Source organism: Somniosus microcephalus, chromosome 7 (assembly GCF_052327205.1).
Source record: "Somniosus microcephalus isolate GS21.2 chromosome 7, FLI_Smic_1.0, whole genome shotgun sequence".
NCBI classification, from domain to species: domain Eukaryota; kingdom Metazoa; phylum Chordata; class Chondrichthyes; order Squaliformes; family Somniosidae; genus Somniosus; species Somniosus microcephalus.
The window spans coordinates 69242115-69254977 of record NC_140993.1 but is presented as its reverse complement, the minus strand read 5'-3'; positions in this window follow the sequence as shown (position 1 = coordinate 69254977).

Genomic DNA, 12863 nt, shown 5'->3' with positions numbered 1-12863 from the left:
GGATGAAATAAATTGAGGCAAGGCTTGTACAAAACGCATTGTTGCTCTTGAGCGGAGAAGTGTCTGTCCCTGATCGTTGAATCTTGCAGTAATCCCATTTTCCTGACGGCTTCTTTACCAGGGTCGGCAATTATGTCAACTTTTCCTGCAATGACACGGATGCTCGGGTTTGCAGCTCTGGCTGGCTTCCCACAGGTGCAGGACGTCATCGACTGCACAGATATTTCAATTGAGGCACTTGTAGATGACCCAGGAGTGTTAGTCAACCGCAAGGGCTTCCACTCCATCAATGTGCAGCTGGTGTGCAACCACAAAAAGATGTTTATGCAGGTGTGCGCAAGATTCCCGGGAAGCTGCCAAGATGCTTTTGTCCTGCGGCAGTCCACCTTCCCTGATCTCTTTGCACTTCGAAGCAGAATTACCGGCTGGCTGCTTGGAGACAAGGGATACCCACTTAAAATGTGGCTGATGACACCTCTCAGAAAACTGAGGAATGAGGCCCAGGAGCAATACAATGAATACCATATGACCACCAGATGTGTCATCGGCATGCTGAAGATGCGTTTCAGGTGCCTGGACAGATCTAGCGGTGTCCTTCAGTACGCACCAGCCAGGGACTGGAGAATGGTTACGGTGTGCTGCGCTCTGCACAACATTGCGCAGCAGCGAGGTTTAGACCTGCAGGAGGAACAAGGCGCAGAGCATAGAGCCTCTTTGGACGATTCAGAGAAGGAGGAGGACGATGATACGGGCAATGCACCACCAATGGCCCACATTGCTGCCCGGGATGCCTTCATTATTGTGAGGTTCACTTAGGTTCCACCAGTGCACCCATCTCACAACCACATGCAAAATCCACTTTCACAGCTCCCCCATTGCTTGGCATCAATTCATGTCTTCCCATTCATCATCAAACAACTGAAAAGGTTATTTGCCAGCCAACAACCAAAAGTAGGCAAAGTGGGAAAGTGCTGCAAAAGAATAATATTTATGTGGCTCAAATATAAAACAGAAACTTTAACATTCTAACAATGTGTAACACACCCATGTGCATACACTTGGGCAACTATAAATCTTTATTCTTTTCCTAGCACATCTATGTGGTGCAACCCCTGTGGCTTTAGGAGCAGTAGAGGCAGGCTGCTCAGAAGGCTGAGCTGCTCTTGGCTGACGTCTTCTGGGTTTTACAGCCTGTGAGGGGCCTGCCAAACGCTGCTCCACCTGTACAAGGACAAACTCTGCCATTAGGACACAAGGCAGCATGTGAGGTACTGATTGGGTGGAGCGGGTAAACAGGTGGTCAATGGCAACGCTTTGAGCCGAGTTCCCACTTCCATGTCCCCTTTCACCATTATTTCATTTCATGGTCCAACTGCACTTCCCTGCTAACCAACGTTCCCACTAAGCTGCGTCGCCACGCGACTGCGCAGCTCTCTGCCGGTCCTGTACAACCCGGGACCGGCTTTTCCAATGTAAATTTCGCGCATGCGCAAAACTGTGAATGACCCACTCAACCCATAAAGGGGCCGCGCACCAAAAAAAAAATTAGGTGAACATTGCTGCTAGCAATGCGCTGGAGAACACTTTGCTGCAGATGAGTGGGGCGATGAATGGCCAAGGCTAGGGTATCATTCATCCTATTTAAGGTGGCATTCATAGTGTGCAAGCCATTGGTGAAGACCTACATACACTTGTGGGATTGGCGCATTTGATGCTCCATGCAGTTGGCCACGCTTTCCATGGAAGAAGACATCATCACAAAGGCCTGCGACATCACTGCCACTTATGCTCGAGACAAGACTCCTCCCATCTCTCTGCAATCATGCACAGTGCGGCTGGAACGCCTGACCAATACATCGCGCATTCTTTGATGCTGCTCAAGACGTATCCTGTTCGTTGACGGACCCCAAAGTACAGCAACTGCGTCCCGCTGAGCAGAGCTTGGAGCGGCCTGCGGTCTCTCTACTGCTGTTCCTGATTCTACCATCTGCTCTTGCTCAGTTGTGAAATGCGAGTCACCATGTGAAAACCCAACAACCTTTCTAAGTTCTCCCACTGAAGTGCGAGTATCTGAGCTGGTGCATGGTCTGCATAAGTCCTGTGATGGTGCACCCTCAGAGAGAGTGAGCTCTGAGGAGGAGTCATTGTTATAGGCGATCTGGACTACTTCCTACTGGATGCGTGAAGGCCCTGTGGGAAATAAAAGACATGAATAGGTACTGTGAAGGTAAGAATGCTTCTTCTTAGGCAATCCCTCGGAACTGAGGATGACTTGCTTCCACATTAAAAATGAGTTCTCAGGTGACTGATGAGTCCAATGCGGGACCTGCAGTCTCTGTCACAGGTGGGGCAGACGGTGGTTGAAGGGGCAGTTGTTGGGGTGCTTGGGTTGACATGCGCTCCTTATGCTTGCTCCCGGCGAAGAGACTCGAGGTGTTCGGCGTCGTCCCAGATGCTCCTCCTCCACTTTGTGCGGTCTTGGGCCAGGGATTCCCAGGTGTTGGTGGGGATGTTGCACTTTTTCAAGGAGGCTTTGAGGGTGTCCTTGAAGTGTTTCCTCTGCCCACCTGGGGCTCTCTTGCCGTGTCGGAGCTCCGAGTAGAGCACTTGTTTTGGGAGTCTCGTATCGGGCATGCGGACGATGTGACCCGTCCATCAGAGCTGATTGAGCGTGGTCAAATTCAATGCTGAAGATGTTGGCCTGAGCGAGAACACTGACGTTGGTCAAGATCATGGCCAACAGAGCAGTAGTGATACCCGCCCGCCTGTATACCTCAGAGACATGGACCATTTACAGCAGGCACCTCAAAGCACTGGCGTGATACCACCAACGCTGCCTCCGCAAGATCCTGCACATCCATTGGCAGGATAGAATGCTTAAAGTTATGCACACGATCATATTTCAACGGTTGTCATCAAGTCTGTAAGAAAGGGGGAAATCTTCATTTCCAAGTCTGCCAAACAGCTGTTAGTAGAGGGCGTTAGTTGAAGCACTAGCCACCAGAATGCCATGCAGCCTCTTTAATGGCCATCAGCTAGGTGGCCATTCCTAGCGCTGGCTTCATCCCCTTTACCAAGATGGCATCTTGCGCTAAAAACCGGCTAAACCGGCATTGCAGCTTAAGACTCCAACTTTGCTATCTCGGAGGCTCTTTAGCGCCTAAAATATTTGCTGAAAATCCGCCTCCCCCCCATACTCTTATACTCCAACTCCCTTGCAATAAAGGCTAACGTACCAGTTGCCTTCCGAATGGCTTCCAGTAACTGCATGTTAACTTCCTGTGATTCATGTACAAGGACACCCAAATCCCTCTACATACCAACATTTACTAGTCACTCACCTTTTAAAAAATATTCTGCTTTTCTATTCATGCAAAAGTGGATAATTTCACATTTCCCCACATTATACTCCATCTGCCACCTTCTTGCCCACTCACTTAACCTGTCTATATCTCTTTGTGTCCTCCCACCTAGCTTTATATTGTCAGAAAACTTGGATACGTTACACTCGGTCCCCTCATCTAAATCATTGATGTAGATTGTAAATAGCTGAGGCCCAAGCACTGATCCTTGTGGCACCCCACTAGTTACAGCCTGCCAACCTGAAAATGACCCGTTTATTCCTACTCTTCTGTCCGTTAACCAATCCCTACTATGTTACCCCCAATCCCATGAGCCCTAATCTTGTGTAACAATCTCTTGTGTGCACCTTATCAAATGCCTTTTGAAAATCCAAATACATCCAGTTTCCCTTTATCTACCCTGCTAGTTACACCCTCGAAAAACTCATAACAGATTTGTCAAACATGATTCTGCTTTCATAAAACCATGATGACTCTGCATATTATGATTTTCTAAGTGCCCAGTTACTTCATCCCTAATAATAAATTCTAGCATTTTCCCTATTACTGATGCCAGGCTAACTGGCCTATAGTTCCCTGTTTTCTCTCTCCTTCCTTTTGTGAATAGCAGGGTGACACATGCTACTTACTGTGGTAAACCACTGTGTTCACTGTTGTTGTTGTTGTTGTTGTCGTTCACTCTTGTTTCACTGTTGTGCCTGACTATGCCTCAGCTGACTCCGCCCCTGGGCTACCGAGTATAAGAGCGGCCGCATGGCAGCTCCTGGCATTCGGTCGTCCACTAGAGGCATAGTCCTGATCTGTCTGAAGTGCAATTCAGTAGTTAATAAAAGCCTGTCGTTCTGAACTCTGCCCAGCCTTTTATTAGAATTGATAGCGCATCAATTTTATTAACTACTGAAAAAAAAAATAAACGATGCTGCAGATTCTTAAGATCAAGTGCCTGGAACTCGACCCGCAAGAACCGGACTCGACTGCTAAGTTCTCGCACTGGCTGCACTGTTTTGAGTCCTTTCTGACTGCATCCGGCGAGACCGTCGCCGCCGATGCCGACAAGCTCAGGGTGCTGAACTCTAAAGTAAACCACCGAGCTTTTGCCCTTAGCCGGGACGCTACGAGCTACCAGGGGGCTATCGACATCTTGAAGGAGCAATACGCACGCCCGGTCAACTATGTTTACGCAAGACATCTCCTGGGGTCTCGCAAACAACAGCCCGGGGAACCCACAGAAGCATACATACGGGCGCTGAAGGAACTCGGCCGAGCCTGCGAATGCAAGCAAGTAACAGCCACGGAACATACGGAGGAGCTCATCCGGGACGCCCTCGTGGCGGGCCTCAGGTCCACTCACACACGGCAGCGACTGCTGGAAAGTAGCGAGCTCGACCTGAAGAAGGCGATTTCACTCACCCTCTCGTTGGACGTAGCCCACCGGAACATGGAGGCCTACTCCCCGGACCGCGCGGCCGCCTCATGGATGCCGCAGCCGCCGCCACCTTGGGACGCGGCGCTGCCACGGGCCCTGGCCTCAACTGCTGCAGCGATGTCCTGCCCGAGCCAGAAATGTTATTTCTGTGGCCAAACCAAACACCCCAGGGCGCGCTGCCCGGCGAAAAACGCGGTCTGCTCTGCCTGCGGTAAGAAGGGACACTACGCTGGCGTCTGCAGAAGTCAGAAGACCCCTACCTCCAGCAGCGCCGCGTGCGATTCGTGGGAGCGGCCATCTTGCCTCCCTCCAGCCTCGTGGGGATCGGGATCGTCATGGGCGCCGCCATTTTGTCCTTCCTCTCCGACGCCGCCATCTTGTCTGCCATTCTGCCAACGGGCCCCCGACTCACCCACCGCCGCCTCACCGGGGTTCTACAGCGACGCTACCGACTCCACAGCGGCCTCCATCACGCTGGATCAATCCAGACCCCACCAGCTAGCCAGGTCCACGATGGACATCCAGGTAAATGGCCGCGCCACAACTTGCCTTTTTGATTCCGGGAGCACGGAGAGCTTCATACACCCTGATACAGTACGGCGCTATTCCCTCTCGGTCCGGCCAACGCGCCATCGGATCTCCATGGCCTCGAAATCCCACTCAGCAGACGTCGGCGGCTACTGCGTAGTGACCCTCTCGGCGAAGGGCTCCGTATATAAAAATGTAAAGCTATTCGTCCTGCCACATCTCTGCGCTGCCGTTCTACTGGGGTTGGACTTTCATTGTCACTTTAAGAGTGTCACCTTGACATACGGTGGACCTCTTCCCCCGCTCACTGTCTGCAACCAGCAGTTTTTAAATTGCCCGCCGCGCCCCACCTGTAGTCTCTCCACCCTCAAAATCACCCCCCCCCCCTGTTCGCCAACCTCACCCGCGACTGCAAGCCTATCGCCACAAAGAGCAGGCGATACAGCACCGGGGACAGATCCTTCATAAGATCTGAGGTGACGCGGCTCCTGAAAGAGGGGATTATTGAGGATAGTACCAGCCCCTGGCGAGCCCAGGTGGTAGTCGTTAAGACCGGCAACAAGCAGCGCCTAGTCATCGACTACAGCCAGACTATCAACAAGTACACCCAGTTGGACGCATACCCCCTCCCCCGCATAGCCGACATGGTTAATAAGATAGCGCAATACCGCGTTTTCTCGACCATTGACCTCAAGGCAGCATACCACCAAATCCCTATCCGCCCTGAGGACCGCCAGTACACAGCTTTCGAGGCAAACGGCCGCCTTTTTCACTTCCTCAGGGTTCCTTTTGGCGTCACCAATGGTGTCTCCGTCTTCCAGAGGGAGATGGACCGGATGGTCGACGAGAATGCGTTACAGGCCACGTTTCCCTACCTGGACAACGTGACCATCTGCGGCCATGACCTGCAGGACCATGACGCCAATCTTGATAAGTTCCTCCGCACGGCCCAACTCCTAAACCTCACGTACAACAAGGAAAAGTGCATATTCCGCACAGCCCGCCTCGCTATCCTTGGTTGCGTGGTGAAACACGGAGTCATCAGTCCTGACCCTGACCGGATGCGCCCGTTGATGGAACTTCCCCTGCCCCACTGTCTCAAGGCCCTCAAAAGGTGCCTGGGCTTCTTTTCCTATTACGCCCAGTGGGTCCCTCATTATGCGGACAAAGCCCGTCCACTTATCAAGTCCACTTCCTTCCCCCTGACGGCGGAGGCCCGCTTAGCCTTTCACCGTATAAAAGATGACATTGCCAAGGCCACCATGCACTCGGTAGACGAGTCCATCCCCTTCCAGGTGGAGAGCGATGCATCCGACTTTGCCCTGGCCGCTACCCTTAACCAGGCGGGAAGACCCGTGGCCTTCTTTTCACGAACCCTCCAGGGCTCCGAACTCAGACACTCCTCTGTGGAAAAAGAGGCCCAGGCCATTGTGGAGGCGGTGCGCCACTGGCGGCACTACCTGGCTGGAAAACGATTTACCCTGCTTACTGACCAGCGTTCAGTTGCTTTCATGTTCAACAACAAGCAGAGGGGTAAAATCAAAAATGACAAGATTTTGAGGTGGAGAATCGAACTTTCCACCTACAATTACGACATCTTGTACCGGCCAGGGAAACTCAACGAACCCTCAGACGCTCTATCGCGAGGCACATGCGCCACCGCACAGATCGATAGACTACGGGGCCTCCACAACGACCTCTGCCACCCGGGGGTCACCAGGTTCTTCCATTTCATTAAGGGCCGCAACCTGCCTTACTCCATCGAGGAGGTCAGGACCATGACCAGGAGCTGCCCAGTCTGTGCAGAGTGCAAGCCGCGCTTCTATAGGCCTGACAGAGCAAACCTGATCAAGGCCACCCGCCCTTTTGAGCGCCTGAGTATCGACTTTAAAGGGCCCCTCCCCTCCTCTGACCGCAATGTGTACTTCCTCAACATAGTTGATGAGTACTCCCGTTTCCCTTTTGCCATCCCCTGCCCGGACATGACCACCGCTACGGTCATTAAATGCCTGCACAACCTCTTTGCTCTGTTCGGTTTTCCCAGCTATATTCATAGCGACCGGGGCTCGTCCTTCATGAGCGACGAACTCCGTCAGTACTTGCTCATGAGAGGTATTGCCTCAAGCCGGACCACCAGCTACAACCCCCGGGGGAACGGACAGGTTGAAAGAGAGAACGCGACGGTCTGGAAGGCGGCCCTCCTAGCCTTAAAATCTAGGGGCCTTCCGACCTCCCGTTGGCAGGATGTCCTACCCGATGCGCTCCACTCCATCCGGTCACTGCTGTGTACAGCCACCAACGCAACCCCCCATGAGCGAATGTTTGTTTTTCCCCGGAGGTCCACATCCGGTAACTCACTACCACACTGGCTGACGTCCCCAGGGCCCGTCCTGCTGAGGAAGCATGTAAGGTCCCACAAAACGGCTCCCCTGGTAGAGAAGGTTCACCTCCTCCATGCCAACCCCCAGTACGCCTACGTGGCATACCCGGACGGGCGGGAGGATACAGTCTCCATTAGAGATCTGGCACCCTCGGGGTCCACTGACCCGCCACCATTGCCCCCCACCACGACCCCCTCCGACACGGCCCAAAATTCAGTAGACCCAATTCTCACCCCTGTCCATTCCACCCCAGTAGACGGCATGCCGCGCCCCCAGGACCAGCCGGAGTCCACTCGCCCACCCAACACCAAAGGGGACGATACGCCGGTGCTGGACCCCGCTCAAGACGCGTCGTGGGAAGCTGTACCATCGCAACCGTCGCCACGAAGATCTCGACGGCAAACGAGGCCGCCCGACAGACTCGCCTACTCGAACTTTTGATACACTTCACCCCGCCGGACTTAATTTTAAACGAGGGGTGAATGTGGTAAACCACTGTAGTTCACTGTTGTTGTTGTCGTTCACTCGTTTCACTGTTGTGCCTGACTATGCCTCAGCTGACTCCGCCCCTGGGCTACCGAGTATAAGAGCGGCCGCATGGCAGCTCCTGGCATTCGGTCGTCCACTAGAGGCATAGTCCTGATCTGTCTGAAGTGCAATTCAGTAGTTAATAAAAGCCTGTCGTTCTGAACTCTGCCCAGCCTTTTATTAGAATTGATAGCGCATCACTTACCAATCCACGAGGACCGTTCTGGAAGATCAAAACCAATGCATCCACTGTCTCTGCAGCCACCTCTTTTAAAACCCTCAGATGTAGGCCATCAGGTTCAGGGGATTTGTTGGCTTTTAGTCTCATTAATTTCTCCAGTACTTTTTCTTTACTAATATTAATTGCTTTAAGTTCCTCACTCTCATTATACCCTTCGTTCCCCATTATATCTGGTATGTTTTTATGTCTTCTACTGTGAAGACAGATACTAAATATTTGTTTAACGTCTCTGCCATTTCCTTATTCCCCATTATAATGTCTCTGCCTCTTAAGGGACCCACGTTTACTTTTGCTAATCTCTTTTTACATACCTGTAGAAGCTCTTACAACCTGTTTTATATTTCTTGCTAGTTTACTCTCATTCTATTTTCTCCCTCTTTATCAATTTCTTTATCAATTATCAGACATAAGCCTTGTAGACGGTGGCGAGACTTTGAAGGGATCAAGAGTTGAGCAAAGCATCGCAGAGTACCCAGGCTCTGCCCTGCTCTTGTCGCCACTGTGTTGATATGACTAGTCCAGTTTGGCTTCAAGTCAGTGGTGACCCTCAAGATATTGATGTTAGGAGACTCAACGATAGTGTTGCTATTGAAGGTTGGGTGAAATGACTGAGCTTTTTTGTCGAGATGGTTATTAGCTTGCACCGGCTCCTTCGCCATCAGGGAAATTGTGAATGGAACTGAACACTCTGGAATTGCCAGTGAACAGCTCCACTCTTGACCTTATGACAGGGAGAAGAAAAAGAAAAACTTGCATTTATACAGTGCCTTTCATGACCTCAGGACATCCCAAAGTGCTTTATATATGAAATACTTTTGAAGTGTAGTTGCTGTTGTAATGTAGGAAACGCAGCAGTCAATTTGTGCACAGTAAGCTCCCACAAATGGCAATGAGATAAATGACCAGATAATCTGTTTTTAGTGATGTTGATTGGGGGATAAATATTGTCCTAGGACACCAGGAAGAACTTCCCTGTTCTTCCAATAGGGGTCATGAGCTCTTGCCTGACAGGGCAGACAGGGCCTCAGTTTAACGTCACATCCGAAGGTCATTGATGAAGTAGCTGAAGATCTAACCTGGTCAGCCTCCTCCCAATCATAAGTAAAATAATGGATGGAGTCATCAGTAGTGCTGTCAAGCAACACCTACTCACCAATAATCTTACCACCATCGCTCATTTTGCGTTCTGCTAGAACCATTTAACTGCAAAGCTCATCATAACCTTAATCCAGAAATGGACACAAGCTAAACCTCAGAGGAGAGGTGAAAATTGTTGCCTTCGCCATCAATCACAGCATTTGACTTAGTATGACACCAAGGAGTTTGAGCAAAACTTAATTCAATGGGGGTCGAAAGGAAAAGGCTCCATACCTAACATTTTTGGAGCAGTGTAGGGGGTGGTATGGGGTTAGCGCATGCGCCCAGTCAGTTATGCCCCTGACTGTTTGTGAGCGGTTCGAATCGCTCCCACGCCCCTGGGTTCTAGACACCGGACTTAGGTACAGGCGGTGATACAGAAAAGACTCGAGTAGACAGGTGGTTTGGATGCAAGAAAACCAAGATTTTACTGAAATAGAAATTAACACAATCTTACGAGAAGTTACCAGTATAAAATGACAGGCAAATACAAAATAGCTATACTTGTACAGGGAATGGGGAACACACGGCACATCGAGGGAAAACAAACTATCTTAACAATCCCCTTATCCTTATCCCACCCTGATGGGCCTTCAATAACCACAAAACTAGAAGTTATAGACTTAAACAAGTTGGCTTTTAATCACTAAGATCAGAGCTAACATCTCAATACGCCGACTGGTTCACAGGAATGAGTCATACAGATCCTGGGATCTTTATGTAAGAGAAGTCAGGGGCGGAGCCAAGAGCCAAGACCTGGAACCTCCCAGGTTAGTCGGGAAAGAGGAAGTGAAACTATACAGTGGGGGAGGGTAATAAACATGAGTGCAAATCGAATACAGGATCAAGACAAACAGATTTCATTACATTCACCCCTTCTATAGATTTAGTCCATCGGGGTGATGTTTCTTAAAAGTTGGTATAAGTGAGTCTGTCAGGAGGTTTTGCAGTTCTCAGTGATTGGCGCAAAGCCGGTTGGGGTGCCTCGAGGGGAGTGGATTCTGGTTCCTCCGCTGTCCGGGCCTCCGCAGTGTCTTCCAGGTTATCTGCAGTGTCCTCCAGGTTAAAGTTGGGTATTGATACCTCTGGGCGTCCTGTCTCTTTGTAGTGTAGGTCTTCATCGGGTAGTCTCCCATCGTTCTCTTCGCTCCCCGAGGGAGCGAGGTCTTTTATGGAAACAGTGTCCTCTCGCCCGTCAGAGTATTCGATATAGGCGTACTGAGGGTTTGCATGGAGGAGCTGTACCTTTTCCACAAGGGGGTCCGTTTCATGGCCTCTCATGTGCTTCCGCAATAGTACTGTCCCCGGAGACGTCAGCCACGCGGGTAGAGATATGCCCGAGGTGGATTTCCGGGGGAAAACGAACATCTTTTCGTGAGGGGTAGCGTTAGTGGCAGTACATAACAGAGACCTTATGGAGTGGAGCACGTCTGGGAGGACTTCCTGCCAGCGGGAGGTCGGAAGGCCTTTTGACTTTAAGGCTAACGTGACAGCCTTCCAAACAGTAGCATTCTCCCTTTCCACTTGCCCATTACCCCGGGGGTTGTAGCTGGTGGTTCTGCTAGTGGCTATCCCCTTCGAGAGCAATAACTGGCGCAGCTCGTCACTCATGAATGATGTCCCCCTATCGCTGTGTATATAGTTCGGCATGCCAAACATGCAGAATAGATTACAGAGACACTTGATGACCGTGGCACTGGTCATGTCTGGGCAGGGAATGGCGAAGGGGAAGCGGGAATATTCATCAATGATATTGAGGAAGTATACGTTACGGTCGGCAGAGGGAAGGGGTCCCTTGAAGTCCAGACTTAGGCGCTCGAATGGCCGTGTGGCTTTGATAAGGTGTGCACGGTCAGGCCTGCAGAAACGAGGCTTGCATTCCGCACAGATGCGGCAGGCTCTGGTCATTGCCCTGACCACCTCGATGGAGTGGGGCAGATTGCGGGACTTTATAAAATGGCATAGTCGGGTGACCCCTGGGTGACAGAGGTCGTTGTGGAGACCCTGTAATTTGTCCGTATGAATGCTGGCACACATTCCCCGCGATAGGGCGTCTGGGGGTTCATTAAGGGCTCCCGGCCTGTACATAATATCATAGTCGAACGTGGATAGTTCGATCCTCCACCTGAGTATTTTGTCATTCTTGATTTTCCCCCTTTGTTTGTTATTAAACATGAAAGCCACCGACCGCTGGTCGGTGAGCAGGGTGAAACGTTTGCCGGCTAGGTAGTGTCTCCTGTGCCGCACTGCCTCCACTATAGCCTGTGCCTCCTTCTCGACAGAAGAGTGCCTGATTTCAGGTCCCTGAAGGGTTCGGGAGAAGAAGGCCACAGGTCTCCCAGCCTGATTGAGGGTCGCAGCTAGGGCAAAGTCTGACGCATCGCTTTCGACTTGAAAGGGAATGCATTCGTCCACTGCACACACTGCAGTCCTTTCAATGTCCTGTTTAATACTGGTGAAAGCCTCCTGAGCTTCAGCTGATAGTGGGAAGGACGTCGATTTAATGAGGGGTCGGGCCTTATCAGAGTAATTGGGCACCCATTGGGCATAATACGAAAAAAATCCCAGGCACCTTTTTAAAGCTTTGGGATTGTGTGGCAGGGACAGTTCCTTTAGGGGGCGTAATCGGTCAGGGTCCGGTCCAATTACCCCATCTTCCACCACACAGCCGAGGATACAGAGACGGGTTGTGTTGAAGACACATTTGTCTTCGTTGTAGGTTAGATTCAGCTTTAGGGCAGTTTTTAAAAATCTCGCAAGATTTAGATCGTGGTCTTGCTGGTTGTGCCCGCAGATAGTGACATTGTCCAGATAGGGGTAGGTAGCTTGTAATTTATTCTCGTCAACCATGCGGTCCATCTCACGTTGGAAGACCGAGACTCCATTTGTTACCCCGAAGGGCACTCTGAGAAAATGGTAGAGGTGCCCATTCGCCTCGAAGGCGGTGTATGGGCGGTCCTCCGTTCTAATGGGGAGCTGGTGATACGCGGATTTGAGGTCGATAGTCGAGAAGACTCGGTATTGCGCAATCTGGTTGACCATTTCTGATATGCGGGGTAACGGGTAGGCGTCCAGCTGGGTATAAATATTAACAGTCTGGCTGTAGTCAATTACCATCCGTTTCTTTTCGCTATTTTTAACTATGACTACTTGGGCACGCCGGGGGCTGGTACTGCATTCAATAATGCCTTCCTGCAGGAGTCTGTCCACTTCCGCCTTGATAAAGTGTCTGTCTTCCAGACTGTACCATCTACTTTTGG